This window comes from Rhinolophus sinicus, chromosome 15 (genome assembly GCF_057876585.1).
Source record: "Rhinolophus sinicus isolate RSI-liver-muscle chromosome 15, RSI-T2T, whole genome shotgun sequence".
Lineage (NCBI taxonomy): Eukaryota > Metazoa > Chordata > Mammalia > Chiroptera > Rhinolophidae > Rhinolophus > Rhinolophus sinicus.
In genome coordinates this window covers 55,551,653-55,573,447 of record NC_142515.1, presented here as the reverse complement: position 1 = coordinate 55,573,447, position 21,795 = coordinate 55,551,653, and the positions used below count along the sequence as shown (strand labels likewise).

At 56.4% G+C, this 21,795-nt stretch overlaps 1 protein-coding gene across 5 annotated transcripts in view; it reads right to left on the bottom strand.

Annotated features, from left to right (window-relative positions):
- The window catches only part of ZMIZ1 (zinc finger MIZ-type containing 1), a 231,295-nt gene that overhangs the window by 139,443 nt on the left and 70,057 nt on the right, over nt 1–21,795 (bottom strand). For all 5 annotated transcript variants that reach the window (XM_019749484.3, XM_074339673.2, XM_019749483.3 and 2 more), the window contains one exon: nt 4,397–4,478. The gene's annotated coding sequence lies outside the window, so the exon portion shown is untranslated. The remainder of the gene's footprint in view (nt 1–4,396; nt 4,479–21,795) is intronic.

Sequence of the window (21,795 nt, the reverse complement as noted above, 5' to 3'; positions counted from 1 at the left end):
AGTGTGTGACGTGGCTGTGAGAGAAGGCTGGGGCCAGACGGTGGAGGCTTCGAATGCCAGGGTGAGTCGGCTGGGCACATAGCAGTCACTCCAGGAAGACTGGCTGGCCAGGGACTGGGACCGGGGAGCTCCTCTGATAGCATCCAGGTGACTGGAGGCAAGTCTGGCCACCAGGGCCCACCAGCCCACCTCACAGACTACTGAGATTTCCAGGCCAGCAGTTCTCCAGGAGCCCACCCACTGGCTCCTTCTCCCCTCGGGAGGACAACTGATTTATTCATCAGCATACACCCGCTCCTACCAGGCAGCCAGCTTCTGGACACTTCACTTCTAATTATAGTAGGAATTTCATTAGTGCTGGAGGGAAACCGGGTTTCCAACTGCCCCTGTCAGTGGATGCAGCCCCCTCTTGCTCCCCTGCTCAAGCCTGTGGCCAGTGGCCCACGTGCCCAGGGCAGCACAGGGCAGCCATAGGGGCAGATGTCTGAGTCGGGAGATCAGGCTCCATCCTGAGCAGTCAGCATGGAGGGTCCATGGGATGGGACGGTGCTTGCCACCAGCACTTGGCCACACACAGCGCACAGCATCTAAGCAGCTGAGAGTATGGGGCGCTGCCTTGGACCCCTTCAAAGGCTGGGTGGGAGGAAGCTATGTGTTGGCCAGAGCTGGATAAACAAGGCGAAGGATGGCAGGTTGGGAGCCCAGGAGGTCTCAGTTCTGCTGAGTCCTGGTGCTGATGGGGGTGATGACACACAGCAGATGTGCTGCTGGGACACCTGGCAAGGAGCGTCTCCACAGGATAGGAGAGCAGAGCTGAGACGGTCCCAGGACTCAGGGGGTATGAGGGGGAGCCTCAGACGTGATAGGACAGGGAGAGAGCGGCTGAGCTGAGAGGAGGCAGTGCGGGGCTGGCTGGTGTGAGAAGAGCACGCAGGCAGAAGAGAGGTGTCCGCACAGAGAGAACCACAGAGAGACACACAGTCCCCTGGAAAAGCAAACAGTCATTCAATCACTCACTCACTCCCCTGCGGTTTGGAGGCCGAGGAGAGAAGTAAAGAAATGACTGGGGCCAAGAATGCCGGGCTTCTCAGAGGACCCCCCAAGGAGACCTGCTCTCCCACCTCCGAGGGGGGAATGGGTCCCACCTAGACACTTCAGACCAGACACTCGGGGGTTGTGAGTCCAGAGCAGGAGGCATGGGCCTCCAAGAGCAGTCTCCTTCCATGACCCTGGGGAGCTGCCGCAATGGCCAGCAGTGTGATAAGAGGTCAGTGCTCTTGGCCTGGGTGTACTTCCTCTCCGGAGCCCCTTAGGAGCCCATCCTGTCCCCTCAGTCAGCTCCACCTTTGTCACTGGGGTAATAGGGCCCCTTGGGCCAGTCTGAATGTTAAGCCTGGAGCCTGAGGTGCTAGGGTCCTGATGGGAGCTGCATATAGGGGGTGGGTGGCACTCCTTCACACAGGTGGGCACTCTCCTTCCCTTGCACATTCATACATCTTCACACATCTTCCAGTCTCATACAGTGGCTAGACAATCACACCTGTTGGCACATACCAGTCCCCACCCACACCCACACACCCTGCATGGTCAAGCTCCCTTCTCAGCAGCCTCCTCCAGCCCTACTTGGGGGACCTCTGGGAAGGGGCTCCTGAGGGGAGAGGCTTCCCTCTCTGCCAGTCCAGCCTCCTGAGGGTCCATCCTGGAGAGCCTCATGCTCTCTCCCAGACTCAGGAATGCTCTGAGCGCCATCAAATCTGATGCCTGAGTGCCCCGTGCAGCTCCCAGCTTGCATACTTTTTGTTGATGAGGAACTTACTACCTCTCCCAGAAAGCAGCTTGAAAAAAAATCTCTAGTCAGCTCAGACTCTTGGAAAGCTAAACTTGAGGTTGTGAGGAGGACAGCGTGGTTGCCATTGAGGGGCTTGTGCCGCTGGCCAGAGTTCGCCAGGCAAGACTGTCCTTTCATCACTAGTTTGAAAAGTGACAGAGCTGGCCCATCACCCTGGCTGTCACTTCAAATTATAACAGAACTAGAGAAACTGTGTCTAGCCTCCTTGACCGATGATGGCTAACTAGGACCCAAGGTAATCTTTCATTCACTTACTCACTCCCTCACTCAATTAATAAAATATCAACTGGGCACCTACCATGTGCCAAACACAAGTATAATCATTTAATATTCTGTTCTAGTCTGACACCTGCCCTTCACCCATTTTACAGGTGACAAAGCTGAGTCCAGGGAAAGGCAGAGACTTGCTCAATGTCACATAGAAAGCTGGTGGTCCCAGGCAGAGCCTCAGGCGTGCTGCTGCAGGCACTGACCATCTGCTAGCATCGGGAAGAAAGAGAGAAGGCCACATGCCCGCCATCCCCACCCCCAGCGTTTCTAGGACACTGAGGTATTGATTACCACCCTCGCCTTGGAGTGGATTTCTTTTCTTTTCTTTTTCCACCAAGGCTTTCTGTTCCTCCTTTTTTTTTTTTTTTTTTTTTTTTTTTTTTTTAAAGAACATGCTCCAAGCCGCTCCTATGATTAATTACCAGCTGCCTAATGCTCTGCCACTGACAATTTCTGGAAAGGGAATGAATTACCTTGAAAAACATCCGAAAAGAGAACCCACCGTGAAGGAGAATTTCAAAGGTTACCTCACAATTAGCTGTAGGTTCCCCCAGCCTTACTGAGTTGCCTGTAAGCCCTCTGGGGAGGGGTAGATTGCCAGCTTTTAGGAGCCACCCTCTGCCTCTGAGGGCAGCCAGGCTTAGAGGGCTGGGCAAAGGCTGCAAGGTAGAAATGGAGGTAGTTTCCTGAGCACCTACCATGAGCCTGCCCTGTGGCTCCGTCCATGGCCTCTAAGGAGTTGTGTCATGCTTAATTCCAATGGACCACGGTTCAAATCCCCACCCCACCACTTAAGCTCCATGGGTTTCTTAACCACTTTGGGCCTCTGAAGAATGAGGCATTAAACACACTTCCTCAGGAGGTTACTATGGGAAGAAGTATGTATTTAAGGCACATAGTGGCTGGTAGAAAGTAGACTCTCACCAAGCAGTAACATTTAAAACCACCCCAGGCTTCCAAGCATTCTCACCACAGCGTCCTCTCAGCAATGTAGATATAATACTCATCCTCATTTTCAGATGAGAGCTGACTGTCCCAGAAGGGAAAGGACTACCGCAAGGTCACATAACTGACAGCAGGAAGGAAGACCAGGTCCTGCTCCCTGGTTCCAGAGCTGCACTGAAGCACGGAGAATCCCCAGGGCTCACCTGTACCTGTCTGTGGGCACCTGGGGGCAGTGGGGCTTTAGCAGAGAAGCTGAGGGCAGCAGGGACATGAATCGGCAAGGTCTTACACCGGGGCGAACACTCTGACTCCCCCAGCTGGGCCCCAGAGCCTTGGGACAGAAGGCTCTAGCCCCAGTCCGCATCTCGGTGCAGGCCTCGCAGGTTTGGGTTGGGAGCCACAGAAAGGGATCAAACAGGGCCAAGCACAGGGCCAAGTGTGATCAACCCTGCAACGCCGCTCAGTCATAAGAGACGCTGACATCCAGGCCAGAGGCCTGCCCAGGAGGCTCAGACTCAGGACCTCTGGCTCTAGCTGCTCTCAGGAGTTCCCTGGGAGGCCCAAGCCCTGTCCTCAGGATGTGTCCATCCAGGCATTGGTGGGCCTCAGGGAGGGGATGGTAAGACCTGAGGATGCGGGAAGAAGGAAGGGTCCCAGCATCCTTGAGGAAAATGCTGACATATCCTGAGTTCTTACTGTATACCAGGTGTGCCAGCACACCTGTGGGGACAGGTGCTGGGATCCCAGTCCTTTTATAGACAGGTAAATTGAGGCACAGAGGAACCACACAAGGTCATAGTGGACAAGCAGCAGAGTCAGTTCGTGAATGCAGGCACTCTGACCCCAGAACCCAGAGATATGCGAGGGCTCACGTGCGTGCTTCAGTGTGTTTGTGGGAGAGAAGAGGGTGGGGCAGCCACAGCACCCATTTCCATGAACAGCTCTCTCTGCTCACGTAGGCTGCTTCTGCGTGGCTGCCATGTTGCTCAGTGAATGAGGCCTACACGCCATGGGGTTCAGAGTGGTACACACAGGGCTGCTCAGCCAAAGGTGGGGACTGAACCGGCCCCTCTCCCAGGGTGCATCTCTCTACCCCCTGCCCTGGCAGCCACTTTAGAGAAAGGCCAGGCTTAAGAGCCCCCTGGGGGTCCTTTGGGGCGGGGGGCTGACATCTCAGCAGGGGTGGCCGCACCCAATCCCGCCCATGAGGGCCGAGGCTCCAGGCAAAGGTGCAGTGTGGTGGGACCAGCACCTGTGTCCCGTTCAGGACACAACTACCCCTTCCCCAAGCATGCAGGCCAAGCCACCCCGCCAGGCTGGCTGCACACCTACCTCAGCGACCCAAGAATCACCAGCGTCCCACGTGCCCGTCAGCAGCTCACGGTGCCTTCCGCTTCACTCGAGCTCCATCCTACTGCAATGAGAAGGGGCGGTCAGCGGGTCCACTCGTGGCAGGGCTCCTAGGACTGAACATGCTGCCACAGCCCACCCACCTGCTATGTAGGAAGTTTACTGCAGGCAAACCCAAATCCCCCGTCACCCCTATCTGCCAGTTACCGGCTCTGTGATTGTGGATACGCCCCTGGCCTCTCTGGGTTTGTTTCTTCACATGTCAAATGGGATCATAATAGTTCTCTCGGGGTTTGTGGGAGGATTTGAGGATATATGGTGACAGAGGCATTTGGCATTCATTCATTCACTCAAGAAACATTAAAAAAAAACACCCTGAGCTGTGAACAGGAGAGTGGTCCCTGCCCTTGCGGAAACCCTGATAATGAGCAAAGACTCAAACAATACATAATTAAAAATGGTGTCTGCTAGAAAAAATGAGTACAGGGGCTATGCAGCATAGACTCAAGGTTCAGGAGGGCTGTTTGGGGGAAGTAAAACTGAAGGATGAGCCAGAGAGAGGCAGGCCAAGATGCACGGAAAAGTCTTTTAGGCAGAGGGAACAGTATATATAAAGACTTCAAGACGGGAAAAAGCCTGGTCCAGTGGAGGACTTGAGAGTGGGTGGTGTGGTAGGTGCAGTGACGGAGGGAAGGAGTGGGGTGAGTGGGGGCCAGGAGGCAGGGCCAGTGGTCGAGAAGGTAGATGGGAGTCACGGAAGGTCTGAGCAGCTGAAGGACATAACCTTAGTTCTAGTTGGAGAAGATTTCCATGGCTGCTGGGGAAGAAGGGCTTAGAAGGGCCAGGAGGAGGCAGGGAGACGAGTGGGGACGCTGTTCAGAGGTCCAGGCCAGAGGCAGTGGTGCTCAGAGCAGAGCGAGCAGGAGTGCACGGGTATGCGGGGGTGAGCGAGGGAGGAAAAAGGCCTGGACGCCCCACCCCCAGGGGCTTGGGGTTTGGAGAAGTGGTGGGAGCATGATTGCTCTTGTTGGGCAGGATCCAGCTGGCCCATCTTTTCAATAGGCCACCAGTACTCTCCCCTCCCCCCACTGTCCACAGGGCCCCCTGGCAATCCAGGAGGAGCAGATCCAAAGGCCTGGCTGCAGGATGGGAAGCCCTAGAGCCCAAGTTTGAGTCCTGTCTGTAAGGGTGCCCTGCTGGTGGCTCCGGGCAATCACCATGCTCCCTGACTGTGTACCCTCTTTTAGAAATGGGAAACCTGACTGCAGGGCTGAGCACAGCTTGGAATGAGGCCCATGGCCAACTGTGGGAGAGGGAATGCACGTGCCGCGTTAAACGTGAGCTCCCACTTGTGCTGGGGGGACGAGTGGAGGCCTCAGACCCGGGCCCCACCTCACTGTGCAGCAGGCGGGGCTCCCAGGGAGAGAAGTGGGTGCCCCCTGAGTGAGATGCACAGCCTGGCACTGGAGATGTGGGCTCAGTCATAAAAAACAATCTGGTTCAAGTCCTGGTTTCATCCTCTTACTAAGTGTGTGCCTTTGGGCAAGTTTCTTAAACCTCTCTGTGCCTCAGTTTCCTCATCTGTGGGGGGGATGTAGGAATGACACGGGGACCTCCCTCAGAGTTGTACAGATTGTATAAGGTATACAAATGCAGAACTTTCTGAAGCATAAGTTACCTGGTAGGGGCTGGTGCTGAGCTCTTGGTATGCTGGGACTCTGAGCCCCAAGCTCCAAAGCCAGCTGCCATCCCCACACCAGCACAGGAAAGAAGACTGCATTCTGACTCTGGCCTTGGCAGGGCAGTAACGGGTGTCCACTTTGCAAAGCAGGAAACAGCTCTGAGGGAGGATAGGGTTGTCAGAGGTGTTGCAACTGGCCCTTGGGTTCACGGACTCCAACTCTCCCATTTCACAGAGGAGGAAACTGAGGCCTGGAGAGTGGTAGCAACTGTCCCAATACTGGTGTCACGCAACAAGTCAGTGGCTGGAGGAGAATGGGAATTGGCCTTCTGCTTCCCTACCACCCCGAGCTCAGGCCTTTCCCAAAGGCAAGCTGGCCCACAGACCCGCTGACAAAGAGAAAATAATTATTTTGGCAGCTGAGACAGAAGCCAGAGCCGGAAAGTACTCGCTCACTCCGTGAGCACCGTTCAGGCCCCAAGGAACGACGCCCACCCATCCTGCCTCTCTGAGGTGCTCCGGCTCACGTGCACACGTGCGCCTTGCTGCTCCCAGCCACCCCAGTTCTTTGGAGTGGGATTGTGCAAAGGGACAAAGAGACCAGAGAGGGGACGAGACCTGGCCAAGGTCATATAGTGAGGGCACCACACCAGAGGCACCAGGATATGAGCTCGATCCCCTTTCCTATGGGCCTGCATTGGTCCCCCACCTGGGAAAGACAGAGGAGTTCTGCCTGGGATATTTCTATAACCATTAGTGAAATGCTGTGAGGTAGAAACTAAGCTAGCATCCCCAATTTACCCGTAAGGCCCAGAGAGGTCCCATAACTTCCTAACATCACACAGATAATAAGGAGCTAGAAAGTATTTAGTAAGAACAGAGCCAGGACGTAGGCAGGTGGTCTCCCCCCGCCCGCCCCATACTCTGTCTACTACCAGCTGGCCAGCCAGGGAGCCCTGGAGCTGCTCAACAGTCCTGCTCTGTACCAGATAGTACTGGGCACCCAGGCTCCCCTGTCACCATGAGGGCACCCCCACACTGGCTGCCCAGTCAGGCTGGAGTGGAGGTGGTGAGCTCAGGCCTAGGGGGCGCTGTGAACACAGAGGCGATATAGTCCACCCCCACCCCTGGGTGCCCTTAGGTAAGTGAGGCTCATAGCTTGTGTGGGCTTGACAACCCGGTGAGACCAGGGAGAAGAGAAGGTGGGCTGGACGAGGTGTCACCATGCCTGTTCCCAGCCTGACCACACCACAGCCATAAACAATGCAGATACACTGCAGGGAAGTTTTCTCTGCTTAAAAGGTACTTGGTGCGACGAAGTGGGGGTGTAGCCTGAGCCTCAGGGCCAAGTAGGGGGTGGGGGCCCATCCAGTCTCCCCATGGGATGGTGCCCCACTGCCCAGAGGGCTCTTGTGGGCATCCTCAGCTCAGGACTCTCACTCTGGGGGTGGGTAGAGGGGAGAGGCCCTGACTGCAGGACAGCTTCTGACCGCAAGGGCAGGAAGGGGCAGTAGGCAGACCGCAGGCTGAACCGTGCTTTCACTCTCACCGCGTGTGCCTGGAGTTCCCAGGGCAAGGCAGGGCAGTAACGGGTGCCCACTCTGCAGAGCAGGACACGGAGCTCTGAGGGACGACAGGGTGGCTGGAGGTGTTGCAGCTGGAGAGTGGCAAGGCTGGGTCTGGGACGGAGCAGAGGTCACTTGGGGTGGGGACTGTCCCAGATGGGTTCTCCCAACCACACCCACCTTCCCATACCCTCCTCCTCTCGGGATCCCCTGGGAGGAGCTGGGTGTGGGCTTGGGTGGAGGCACCAGGCTAAGCTGATTGGGGCTGGGGCTGGCCCAGAGAGAGGCAGGGTTGCTCCTGGATTCTTGGAGGACAGAAGTGGCTGGGCCACAGGGCGTCCAAGATGTGGGGCCCCGAGAAGGCTCTGTGCCTGTGGCTCTCGCCTGCGGCTAAGTGACTAGTTGTTCTCTACAGCTGCCAAGGGCTGGGAGCCCACATTCTGGGCTGGAGCCCTGGCCATGTCCTCAGTGGTGAGGTCGAGGGAAAGGCTGGGTAGAGCTGGGTTTGAATCCCTGCTTGCCCTTTATTGCTGGGTGAACTTGAGAAAGCCACTGGCATCTCTGAGTCTCCATCTCTGCTCTCAACAGGGACTAATTGCTCCTCCAGCTACTCACCCACCAGGAAAGGCTCCAGGCTGCCCTGTAGGGCCTGACGTTAGCCAGAGCACTGACCTACCCACAGGCCACTGAGGGAGGAGGTTCGACTAACCCAGTGTGGTCTGAGGGCGCCTCTGAGCTGGAGCTCAGGGCTTCCACCACCTGCTTGCAAAGTCATCTGCACATGCCCCTCGTGCCCTAGTGGCTGCAAGGGCTCAATGAGACATGGGGTGTGTAGATACAGGTGCCACAGAGTACGGAACAGGTCAGCGAATGGTAACTATTGAAGTTTGAGGGAGGGGTAACTGTTCAAGGTCATAAGTGGCCAAATGGGGGCCAGAATCGTGGTCATGTGAGAATCTACCCAAACTAGGTCTACCCTGTCACTCCACTGGCTGAACTGACTCGCACTGGATCGTGCCACGCTGACCCTCCTCACTGAGCTGGACTGGCAGCTGTCCCTACCCCCATTTTACAGATGGACCAAATAGCTGCTGGTCAGAATCAAACAGCCAGGGGCCCTGTCTCCAGCCCTGCACAGGAAGGGTGGCCTCAGACCCAGCTCCCAGGCTCTCTGGGGTGACACGGGTTCCCCCACCTCCGACCCACGCGGGAAAGCCTCCCCTTACATGACCCTGGGAATAGGCCCCTGTCCTCCCCTGGCAGCCAGTGCTGGCTCCAGGAGCAAGGCAAATATTTACCCCGATGGTTATCCAGATCGGGCTGGCTGCCCCGCCTCCCACATTCCTGGAATACATGTTCCCTGACCTCACCACGCTAGGGGGTGTTGGGGGAGGCATACAGGGAGGGGTGGGGGGGAGGAGGGCCAGACCGAGGGTCCTAGGTCTGGGTGGAAGCCAGGCCCACTGGCCAGGAGGAAAAAGGACACCTTCAGATTCTCCCTCTAGCTTCTCACCCACTAGGGGAGGCTCCACGCTGATCTTATAGAGCAGTAGGACAGCAGCCAGAGCACTGACCTACCCTCGGGTCACTGCGGGAGGGGGCTGGGCGGCTCCAGTGTGGTGGGGCAGGGGCAGGGGCTGCACCATACTGCATCAGGCCTCAGCACCTCACACCTGCAGCGGATCTCTCTCTCTCTCTCTCTCTCTCTCTCTCTCTCTCTCTCTCTCTGTCTCTGTCTCTGTCTCTCTGTCTCTCTCTCTCATCCATCCATGGAGTGAACCACTCAGCCTGCCACACATGCGGCAGATTGTCCCACCTGCCAGGGCTCTTTCTCCTCAACCGCAGTGGCTCTCGTTGCCTCACTCTACTCTTAGCACAATCCTGTCACCAGGGAGCTGTGAAGTCTACTTTACAGATAAAGAAACTTCCCAGCAGAGACCAGAGGTCATGGAGCTGGAAGTGGTAGACCATGCACTGTCTCACCCCAAATCACACTTCCAATAGCTCTGCATTACCTGTTCTGCCCATCAGAACCCTGTCCACCCATCAATGCCCAAAGGACCACCTCCTCCAGGCTGCCTTCCCTGATAGTCCCCTGCCAAGTGATCTTTCCCTTTTCTGAACTTCCAGAATATTTGATGGCATTCCTTTCTTTCTCCTTGCATAATTAAATTGGGTGCCTGATTATGTCTTCAGTTGTGACCCTTGTCATACTTACTCCAGGCTCAGTGGAGTTGAGCCCAGGGGTTTGGGTGGCCCTGATTGCTCAGGGGAGGGCTGAACTCCTGAGTCTTTCCACCAAAGAACAGAAGCTACAGTTGGCCTCAAGGAACTGATAAGAAAGCAGCCCCAGTGAGTTGGCTGTTTGGGTTTGAGGGCACCTCCTGGGTAGGGCTGCCTGAGAATCATAAAGTGCCCTTGGTTCAATAATCCTGTCTGTCTTCACTTCCTCTGAGAATATTTGGAGCTGTTCTGACAGCCTTCCCACACCCAGGCCCAGGGAAGCCTAGTGTCTGGGCCCAGGACCCTACCCTCATACATGCCGCTCGGCTTCTCACGTCCCTCTCTCCTCTGGAATCTTCACAAGTGGCTGTGGAAAGGAAGACCAGCAGGGTTCGGCTAACCTGCTGGGGATGCAGAAACGCCAGGCCAGGGAAGTGTAGGCCCAGCAAGTCTGTTGCTGGCTTGTCAGGGATGCCTCCGTGTGGGAAAATCTCCAGAGAACAGGAGAAGGCCATTGAAAACCTGGCCTACACCCCGACACTGGGGGGATCCAGAGAGCAGGTGTTGGGGAATGGTAGGGGCTCCCAGAACGGTTCTCTACACCCATGAACACCTCTGAAACCTGATCTCCTCTTTTTGAAAATGGTGGCTAAATACTGACTTCTAGGGGGCTGTACTTTCATTTGTTCACTCATTCCATCCATCCATCCATCCATCCATCCATCCATCCATCCATCCATCCATCCACCCATCCATCCATCCATCCATTTCCTTCTTTCAATGACTCATGACAGTGCCTACTATCTGCCAGAGGAGGAAAAGAAAGAGAAGAAAGGAGTTGGGGGTGGGTGGGTAAGGCGAGGGAAGGCAGGGCCAAAGTGCAACCTGTACAGTTGCCCAGCCTGTGTGCTTCCCAAGGATGTTGGCACATTGTCTAATGCAAGGTGGGAGAGACCCAGGACACGGGTAATTCTAGGACAGTGCTGGAGGGTGTGCTCAGCTAGGCCTGGAAGCAAAATGGGGGGCAGGGGCATCATTTCTCAGGCAGTCTCTCAGGCAGAAGGGCACCCCTCCTGGGCAAAGGTCCAGAGGCTTGGCAGGAGAAAAGCTGTGGGCTGAAGAGAGAATTCTAGGTGGCATCAGTGAGCAGAGGACAGCTGCATTCGCGGGATGGGGTCACAGCATCCCTGGGCACATGCAGACATATCCCTGGAGCCCCTCCAAGGCTTCACCCCATGCTCAATCCTGATTTGCTGTGCTTTGAAGGTCATGTTGGAGTGACACCTGCTCCAGAGACCCTGTCAGACCCGCAAGTCCTTGCTTACTCTGTGGGCATCGCCCAGGCCCAAGGAATGATGCCCATTCATTCTGTCTCTCAGAGGTGCTCAGCTCACACTGCACACGTGTGTGCCTTACCCCCACCAAGTCACCTTAGCTCCTTGGTATTGGGCTTGTGCAAAGGGGCAAATGAGACCAGAGGCAGGAAGGGACCTACAAGCTCACACAGCAGTAAGTACTGGCATCAGGATTTGAACTCAGGCCCTAGTTAGGGACTGGCTCTCCTTTCCTGTGAGTTGCATCAGATTCCCACCTGGGAAAGGGGGAGGGAACAGGAAGCTCACCTCTTCCTGGAAGCCTTTCCTGATTGCCCCAGTCTACCCATCCTAACAACCAGAGGCCTTTGGCTCTGGCTCGTGGCCCACTCACACTAGAGGAAGAGGGAAGGGTCTCCGCTCTCTCCAAGTTATCAAATGAACAATTTCTCCCCTAATCAAAGGTGAGGGCACAACACGGATTGATGGTGCATAGTGAGGCTCTAGGTTCTTACATTCAAGGGGGGCCCCCAATACCTTCCCCCAGAGTGGCCACAGTGCTGAGCACCCTCCAGGTACAAGCTCTGTGCCAGGTGCTCCCTTCTACACCCACCGTCTCATCAGACCACATGGATCTTAGCCTCTCCCGAGCCCAGAGGCAGGGTCTTGCCCAGTGGGGCACCCAGCTGAGTTTGGCCAAACCAGGGCCTCTCACAGCCACCTGGGCATTTGTGACTCCCAATGCCAATGATCAAAACGGAATTTTCTGCCAACAGCCTCCTCTTAAGGGCTTTGTCTTTCACCTCTGCTCTCTCTGCTTGTGGTGGCCTGGCACCTGTCACCTGGCCCTGCACTGCCCACCTGAGGGCCGCCCTGAAGAGACACCCCTTATCCCTACCCCTGGGATGCCCCCGTCCCAAATCCCCGCAGCATTAACGGGGCCTGGCAGAGGCTCTCAGAGGAGTCCTTACAGGACCTGAGTCCAGGCCTGCCACCTTACAGAGGAGGGGACATAAGCCCAGAGGACGACAGATGGGCCCAAGTTCGGGATGAGAACTCAGGTCAGCTCTGGCGTTGGAGGTTGGACTGAAGAGCAAGACACCTGTCCCTCCAGGTCTGTTTCTTCATCTGGGGCTACACTGGCTGGAGGATTAGCTGATCTGACGCCACACCCATGATGGCTGCAGCACCATTGGCTGTCAGCTCCCTGGGACGCTGGACTCCAGGCCCTGTGCCCCCGCCCCTTGAGGAGACAGGCAGGATGGTGGAGAGGCTGAAGGGCACGGACACTCCCAACGGCATACACAAACCGCCTAGCACCAAGTGTTCCTCATGACCCCCTTCCTGGGCCAGGGGCCAGCCTCCTGGCAGTCACCCTTTCCAAACAGGCATCCCTCTGGGATCCTGGCCACATGTGGGCCAGGCCAGTCTTTGGCGATGGCCGAGGCCCAGATTTACAAATGCCGGACAAAGGAAAGCACTGTTCTTGCTTGCAGGAGGTGGTGGGTCTGAGCACGGCACTCACGTCACCCAGGCCTGGAGGAAATCCTGGCCCTGCCGCTTGTAAGCCACATGGCCTTTGCCAAGTCCCTGTGCCTCCCCTTGCCTCAGTTTACTCAATAGTGCAACGGGGAGGGAGAATGTCTAACTGGGGCAAGTGTGTGGGCCAACCCCTGGCCCTTGGAGGAGCAAGGCCACCGGAGTCCTTCCTGTTTGTAGGGAAGCCAGTCCTCCCCCCAAGGATAGCCCAGTGGTGGCTGCAGGGTATCTGGTGGGAAAGCCGGGGAAGAAGGGGACTGCAGGATGTGTAAATCCTCATACTGCCACCTGTCCCAAGGCACTCCACCCATGTAATTGCCCTGGGAAGCTCGACTATCCCCACCAGATGTTGCTTACATGGAGGTAGGTTCTAGTCCTGCCTTTGCCTCTCACCCTCCCTGACCTGGGAAAGTGACAGCCTACCCCCTGAAGTCTCCATGGCTCTGTCTGTAAAGTGGAAGGAATGATGCCTGCTAATCTCTAAGTTGCTAGAAGAACTCTAGGAGATTGAAGATGTGGCCACGCCTGGTGATGGGCTCTGAGGAGGTCCCTTGTTCTGTTCCATACACTGTTGGCCTTGGCACCTCCTGCCTTCCTGGGCAGCCCCAGGCCCCGCCCTGTCTGAGCCATCACACACCAAGAGTGTGTCCCAGGGCCCCCACCAGAGGTACTGGGGACGTCCCCAAGTGCTTCTCAGCCATGGCTGTGAGGACCAGCTGTGAGGGTGCCTCTCTTTGTCACTTTAGTCTGGGTTTCCCGTGGGTTTTCTCAGAGAGGTGTTCCCTCAGCCAACCAACTCAGCGAGAGTCTCAGGGGAGCGCCCTCACACCTGTCCATCGTTCCTGGGCACTGACAGAGCCTGTCTGCCGGGAATGCACCCCTGATGGGCTGAAAGGAGGGGTCAAGACCAGCCCCCTGATGGATATCTATCTGCCCATTGCCAACAGCACCTAGCACAGGGCTTGCAGGTATGAGCCCCCAGAATGTTTGTTCAATGAGTAAATGACCAGCGATGGGAGGCATGTTATGGAAACATTTAGATCAGAGAACACAGCCACTGACACTTGTACAGGGCTTACCACATCCACACCAGGCCTGGCTCTAACAGACACTTTATATAACCTAGTTAGTCTCCATATTAGTTCTGTAAAGTAGTAATGTTACCCCCATTTTATAGATGAGGAAACTGAGACCCAGAGACATGAAGTCACTTGGCCAGTGTTAGGAAGTGGCAGAGCTGGACTGAATACAGGCCCTGGGCTCCAGAATCCATGTGCTGGTCCACAGCACTGCCTCCTGGGTGGGAGAGGGGGTGTACAGAGAGCAGCCCCTTAGAGGTCATCCAGACCAGAGGTTTCTCACCGGACTGCAGGCCCTGTCTCTGGGATCTGATTTCACCAGTCTGGGTGGGCTCCCTGTCAAAGCTGCCCTAGCTAACCAGGTGCAGCAACGGCTGAGAACCCCTGGCCAACTCCACTCTCACGCTTCAGTATGGAAACTGTAACTCCTAGAGGGAGAGGACATGCCTAAGGTCTCCAGTCCTTTGACTTCTGTGTCTTTAAGCTCTTGGAAACAAAGCACGGTCACCCCAGCCGAGCAGCCCACAGGCGCAGATGTGGGTGGAGAGCTGAGGCAGACCAGAACAGCATGCAGCCAGATGACACACAGGCCCAGCAATTCCTGACTCATGGCCACCCATCCCGTGACTCCACCCACCGCCAATGTCCCCACCCTGGCTCACACCCCACTGCAGCCGCGGGAGTCGCCTCCCATTTAGGACCAGAAAGCCACAGAGGGAGGAAGAAGCATTGGGACCGCACCCAGGGCTGGGTGGGAAACCCAGACAACCTCGAGCAGGGGCGACTCTGGGACACGCAGAGGAAGCAGCATGAATGCTGACCCCTGCCCCTCCCTGCTGGGCCCGAACACTCCCAGCCTGTGCTAGCTATTCACCCTGTGGACCCCCAGTCTACAGGAGGAAAAGTGAGGCCTGCCCAGCCCGGCCAGCACCGACCCAGGAGGGCCAACTTTCTTAGCCACGTGACTCCTCTTGAATCCGGACCCGATACCTGGATGAGTGTGCCAGACTTCCCTGCCGCCAGTTCCTCTCCCTGAGAATGCATTACTCCTCTGTCCAAGAACCTTCAATGGCTCCCACAGTCTGTGAGGCCCAATTTTAACTCTTTAGCCTCATATTCAAAGCCCCAGCCCGACGCCAACCTGTAACCTTTCCCTACACGACTGGGCTTCGACCTCTGCACCCTTGCCCACATTAACCCCAATGCCAGGAATGCCTCAGTCCCTGTGGCCTAACCCACTGGGAAGGAAATTAATACCCAGTGAGGGGCCACAGGGGGTCAGATATTGTGTTTCCAGAATCTCAAGGATTCCTCACGGATTCTTATGACATGGGCTTTGACAGGTCCATATGACAGATGCAGAAGCTGAGGCCCAAAGGGCTGATGTGTCCAAGGCACCAGGAGGCTGAGCTGCCACCACAGCACAGGGAGGAGCTTGGGCTGCTGGGACCTAAGGTCTCCCCTGTTGCTGACAAGCTTTCAGCTGGTCCGCAAGCTCAGGATGGCCCTAAGTTTGTATTAACCCATCCAATGTCCTGGTGACGGGTCTTCTCACCTCAGCGTCACTTCAGCCCACTTTGGGAAATAGGTAATACCCTGGGCTGCAACCCCCGCTGCTACTGAGCTGGGTTTGGGCTGGGGGAGGTGTCCAGGCAGGGTGGGGGGCCGGAGCACTGCCTCTGGGGCCAGCTGCCCGGTGCAAAACTCAGTGTAACCACCTTGAGCAGGTCGATTTACCTCTCTGTGCCTCAATTTCCTCCTCTGGAAAGGGTGACCACAGGAATAGGGACCTCACAGAGTTGCTGAGGTGGTGACCATGCACTTCCGCAGACAACGTAGTAGAACAGCACCTTCACAGGACGCTAAGGAAGCATTTGAAGCTCTTACGATCATTACCCTGCTCCTCGCTGCAACTTAGGCTCAACACCAAAAGCAAAAGAAAACCCGATGCCTCACAGCACCTACCGGGAGGGAGAGGGAGGGGACGAGATAGTGGTGGGAGAGCCTGCCCCTCGGCATTGCCCCCTCCTGGTTTCAGGCCCACAGGCCACTAACCTGGCCCACCTGCCTGAACAGAGCAGAGGGATCGCGAATGTTCTACCTCCCAGCTCCTGGGAGGAGGGAGGAGGGAGGAGGGAGGAGGGAGGAGGGAGGAGGGAGGAGGGAGGAGGGAGGAGGGAGGAGGGAGGAGGGAGGAAGGAGAAGGGAGGGCTCCTTCCTAGCAGACGCCCAGCTTTGCCCTGTGTTGTCACGAATGGGATGACCCAGAGATGGGCCACGCCATCATCACCCATCCCCTATGGGGACACTGGCAGCCACCCATGTCTCCCTCCCTGCTTGGGGGTCATCATAAACAAAGCTCTCTTGGCTGGGCTGGAGACAGAGACGTCTGGGATATGAGTGGGGGTCTGAGCGGTTCATCTCAAACATGGCTGTCCTTATAGGGTATAAAATCATCCTACCCCCTTTATCTCATGGAATACTCATAGCTGGGCAGAGCTTTTTCCTCTCTTCTTTCTTCCTATAGGTGCGGCCTAGAGTGGTTGAGTGACTTGCCCAAGGGCACCAGCAAGCTGGTAGCGGATCCCAGACCAAAACCCCAGACCCTGGGCTTCCAGGCCCCTAAAGGTAACTGTCTGGGAGAAGATAAGTCATCAGCTTGTGTGGGGTGAGGGATGGGTGTGGGCCTAGAGATTCCACCGACTGGAGGGGGTCAGAACAGGTCAGAGGCAGGGCAGCCCAGAGCTCAGGTCCAGCTTCCTCTCTCAAGAGGGCATGATTCCTGGCAGCAACTCCCACGGGAAATAGAAGCGCCACCCTCAGGAACATGGGGTGGGACACGGGGGTGCCTGGGCAGGGTTTCCTGTTGTGGGGGCGGTGTCCACTCACTGAGGCCAAGTGACCTGTGTTGGCTGTGGTCCTGAGGCCAGGCCAGCATTGGGTTTCACCTCATCCCTGGCTCAGACCCAGGCCACCCCTGAGTCCCATCCTCCAGACCTGCCCTGGCTTCCTGTCCCACAGGCCCCACCCAGCCCAGGAGAGAGGAAGGTCCCCATGGAGGCCTCCTCAGAAGCACCAAAGTTTTCTGGAGCAGCAGTGGGCCGGCTGGCCCAGCCTGCTCAGTGGCCTTTGGCCTCTGACCTCTAGACCTTTGGCTATTTGCTTTCCAGTAAGAGGTCTCAACTCAAGTATCACTGGGATTTTTTTCCCTAGGAGCTCACAACTTCAGACAGAATGGAGCAGGGGTCAACCCCTCCCTGGGGATCAGATCACCGTCTTCCCCACTCGGCAGAGGGGCAGTATCATTTCTGAGCCATGCCGAAGGGACCAGGACAAGGGCAAAAGCTGAAGTGGGACAAATTTCAGGCCTCAAAGGTAGAACTTCCTAGCGGTCAAAGATGGTCAAAGATGAGGGGCAGTGTGGCACTTCCTACAGAGGTGTGGCATCCTAGCTGGGCAGTGCAGCCCCAACGCGGAGACAACGTGATGTCAAACCATAGGCATGACCCCTTCATTCCACCCCAGCTTTGAATTCCTGGATCCTTAAAGTGCCAGGAGTCTGGGCGAGATGGGAGCTTGGCCCAGAGGCTATGGGGCCACCCACGGTCTCCAGGTAAGCCCAACCCATTATCTGTGCCTCAGGAGCTGGGGGCTTACCTGTCCACCAGTGGGGTGTGCTGGGAGTGGAGCGGTTGGTGGCCTGGCCCAGTGAAGGGGAGAGGTTTGCACAGAGGCCCTCAGCACCTCCCCTTCCTAATTTCCCAGGGCATAGGCTATGGGAGGCCTTGGCAGCCCAGGGGGGCTGCTCAGCAAACAGGCACCTCAGAAACCAAACAGGCCAGAAAAAGGAGGACCCTTGCAGCTGCGGGCAGGCCTATCATGGACAAAAACCCCTCATAGCTTAGTGTTGGGGAGGAGCCCAGATGGGAGGTGGTCTGGGGCTGAATGAGCTGGCCTTGCCTGAGATAGCCCCAGGACAGGGACAGAGCTGGGATCCAGGTCTCCTGCCTCCACCCCAGGCAGCTCGGGGACCCCCCCCATGAAGACCATCAGCTAAATCCACAGCAGTCACCCATGGCCCCAGGGGGTCATGCTAGGAAGGTGGGGCTGCATAGCACAGGACACCTATCCGTACTACTCCAATCAAACAGGCCCTAATGGGGGGGGTGGGGGGCTGTCTGTGGACCCAGATTGAAGCTCTGCCTGGAGGAAGCAAATCTTGGGAGGGACTCAGTCAGGGAGGCTAAAGGCCAAAGGTCTGTGGGCCTGAGGTGAAGAAAGTGGAAGACAGAAGCCAAACTTCAGCCCTGGTGGGCGGCCAGCGCACAAGTTACCAGGAATAGTTTCTAAGACAACCGTGTGCAATAGTGAGCCTCCTGACCTTAGAGGCATACAAGCCAAGGTCAGGGACACACAGGCCTAGGTGGCATTCTGGGACTCTAGCCTAGTGGCTTGATAGCTATCCTAGCCCAGAATCCACATTTAGTCAGGGTGACAGGATGGCCGGCCTGTGTCACCAGCTTAGCCACTGGCCAACCTACCTCCATCACTTTTCTGTATAGGAGTTTCCCAGCTGTAATAGCCTTGAGCTCATGAGCCCATGGGACCCTTCCAGGTTGAACACCCCCAAATCCTATCACAAGAGAGACAAGATATTTCAATGTTCTGTGTGGCCCTGATGCCAGCTCTCTATGCCCCTCATGCTGGGCGACTGGTGTGCTCAGCCATCAGGCTATCTGGGGAAAAATGCCTAAGCTTCCCCGGAACACAGGGCAGCCGATGGGGTCCAATGCACCCTTGCTGCTCACCCAGTGGCTGCCTCTCTCCTGGGCCTCACCTTAGCCTGGGCCCTCGGCCCACCTTGAGATGGTGCTTGAGGCTGGCAAGGCATGGCAGTGAGCATCTCCTGGGCTAGGGAGGTGTCTTTCTTTTATGGAGCATAGGCCTGCCACAGACATGGCTTCCAGGAAATGTTTATCAAAGATGGAGGGAGAGCAGAAGCAGAGAGAAAGGGGGACAGACAGACACGTAAACGCAGTTGGGCTCTCAGAAGCATGGCTCCCTGAGGTCACCACAGCCCTCGTCTTTCTCTAGGCCCCAGGGGCACTGTGCTCTCTATCGCTGAGCCATACCGCGCAGGCCAGGTAAACCCACAGGAAGGCCCAAGGAGGTCCTGCTCAGGGGGATTCCCCTGAGCCATTTCCCCGGGGGCTCTGCTGCCCAGGAAGGCTTAAGAGAAGGCTCCCAGTTGTCTAGGGCTCCGGGCCTCTGCACTCTGCCCACATCAACTATGGAAGGACAAGTAACCGGCTCCCACCTTTCTGCTCAGTCCACAAGGGACTCAGTGACATCTCACTTTGCCTGCTGTCCCCTGCCCAGCTCTGGGGTTTCACCCTCCTGGAACGGCAGTGGTGGCGGCGGCAGTAGTGGTGGTGGTGGTGGACATGGCTGACTCCTGACGACAGCCCAGGGTCTTTATGAAAAATGGCTCTGCCCATTCAACACGAGCAAGTTATGTCACAGGTATGGGGGTTCCACAGAGGTTATGCAAGGTCTGTGTTCTGGCAACTCTACTCCCCTGCCCAGCCCAGGTCCTGGCGCACAGTAGATGCTAAACCTGTTGAGTGAATCAGTGGCCGGCTGGATGCATGTTGTAAGACTTCGCTTGGGCTCTCCTGCTGAGGGGACACGACAGATAGTGGCGTGTCCACAGGTGAGCCTCTCCCTGGCCAGGGCTCTACCTCTTCGAGCTCCTCCTAGATAGAGGATGCCTATCCTGTCTGTTTCAGGGCTGGGAGGGTTCTCTGTGGTTGGCAAACCCAGTACCTTTTCTTGACAGACAAAGGTGGGGAGGTCCAGGGAGGGCAGGTGATCAGAGCAGGGCCATTCCCAGGCCAGGCTTCCTCACACCAAATACAGAGGCCCCAGAACTGTGGGACCCACAGCAGGGCTACGCTCTGTCCCTGCTGATCTTTATGTTCACCGCCCACGCCTGTGTGGCTCCCTCCCCTGGCTCGATGTCTCAGCTGCCTGGCTGCAGCCGGCCCAAACTGCTTACTTAGACAAACAGGGAAAGAATCCATGTGACTGGCTAAGATTTCCTAGACCAGGGACACACACAGATACACACACACACACACACACACACACACTCAGCAGCCACTCTCAGCACGTCAGGTGGTCATGTGGCCCAGCAGGGGAGGGACCAGGCCAGCTCAAGTTTCGTGTCTCTGAAGGACAAGTGACGGGCCTGCCTTTCCTCACCCAGAAGAATCCCTTCTCCAAACACTTGTTTTCTGCTTCCTGGACGCGCTAGGGACATGCTAGATGGGAAGTGAGTGGAGTGGGGAGAGAAGGGCGGGCAAGGGGGAGGGGTACTTGCCTCCTGACCCGCTGTCTGGTGATTTCCTTCTGCACCCAACCCAGAGGGCAGATGCCTGCTGGAAAACTGTGGCTGCCCAGCCGCTCTGAGCAAACGCTTTGCAGCAGGGAGAATCCCAGAGCCCAGAGCTTGGATGTGGGGCAGGAGGGGAGAGGAGGCTCAGGGAGGAGTCTCTGAGTGAGGCAGAGACAGACCTGTCAGGGCCTTGTGCCCACAGCAGCGGTTTTGCAGCTGGACCCCATGGGCCAGCCCTGGGGGCATACGGGGCACAAGAAAGGGTGGGGAATGGGGTGTCTAGTCCAACTTGGCAGGAGCAGCTCTGCCTTTGGTCTGTTGCTTGGGAAAGGTCTGTGGGCCAAGGTGTTAAGGGTTCTTTTAGCCTTGGGGGTCTGTGCCTCAGATGCTCACCCAGAATGGCAGGCCTGTCATCATAGCCCTGAGACCGGCCCACTAAGGGAGAAGGAGGTCCTATCTCTTGATAGGCAGGGAACCCGGGCTCCAGGGGTACCACAGCTCTGCAAGAGTCTGCAGCTGGCTTCCATTCTGCCCTGGCCACCGGCCTGACCCTAGGACCCCAAGCAGTACAGCAATCCACTGTAGAGGCACCTCAGGAAATCCACAAAGAAATGAAGGAGCAAGGCTAAGAGTTCTTGAATAAAAACTCATTTCCACTAGGCCACCTGCTCAGCCCTTCTTCATATGTTATCTCATTAAATTGTCATCACGACCCTATGGTAATGTTGGCACTGCATTTTACAGTTAGTAAGAGGTGGACCGGGATCTGTACCCAGAGACGCCACCTCTAGCGTCCATTGTTCTTAACCAGTTTCCACCGTACCGGGGCAGGCCCCCAGCGCAGGGGTAGGCCCACCATCTACAGAGCTCGTCACCAGGTTTCCGAGGGCCAGGCCCTGCTTCTCCAGAGATGCATACCCAGCCAGCCCCACCTCTCATCCTCGGTCTGTACCAGGCACAGGGAGCAGCCTCTGCAGGTAGCCTCTGTGAAGTCTCTAAGGTGGAAGAGGAAGAGGTAGAGAAACGAGGGGGAAGGAAACGTGGGGAAGGGAAGAACATGGGGTACAAATAAGGACAGAGAAAGAAATCTAGGGAGGGGTGGGAGAGGGTAGAGAGACACAGGAAAAACAGAAGTAGAGGAAAGTGAAAGAAAGAGAGAAAAGGAAGATGGGAGAGACACACTGGAAAACAGGGCAGGAAGGAGGGAGGGAGAGGAAGAGAGGGAGGGGAAAAAACAAAGCCAGAAAGAGCAGAGGCAAATAGGGGAAGAAGGAGCAGCTGGAAGAAGGGAAGAGGAAGGAAGGAAGGAAGGAAGGAAGGAAGAAAAGAAAGGAGGTGGGAAATGACCCACAGGGAAGGGGCAGAGGATGAAGGAAGCAGTAGTAAAGGAGAAAGGTATGGGGGTCAGGAAGGGAGAGGGCCTGGGAAAACCAAGACAGAGAGGGAAAGCACACCCGCCCACTGAACATTAAACACCTAACAGGAGATGACAAATCAAATGGGAATTACAGCGGTAAAAACATAATTAGAAACTTGATTGAAGTTAAACAGAATTTACATAACACTGCAAATTAACTTTACATG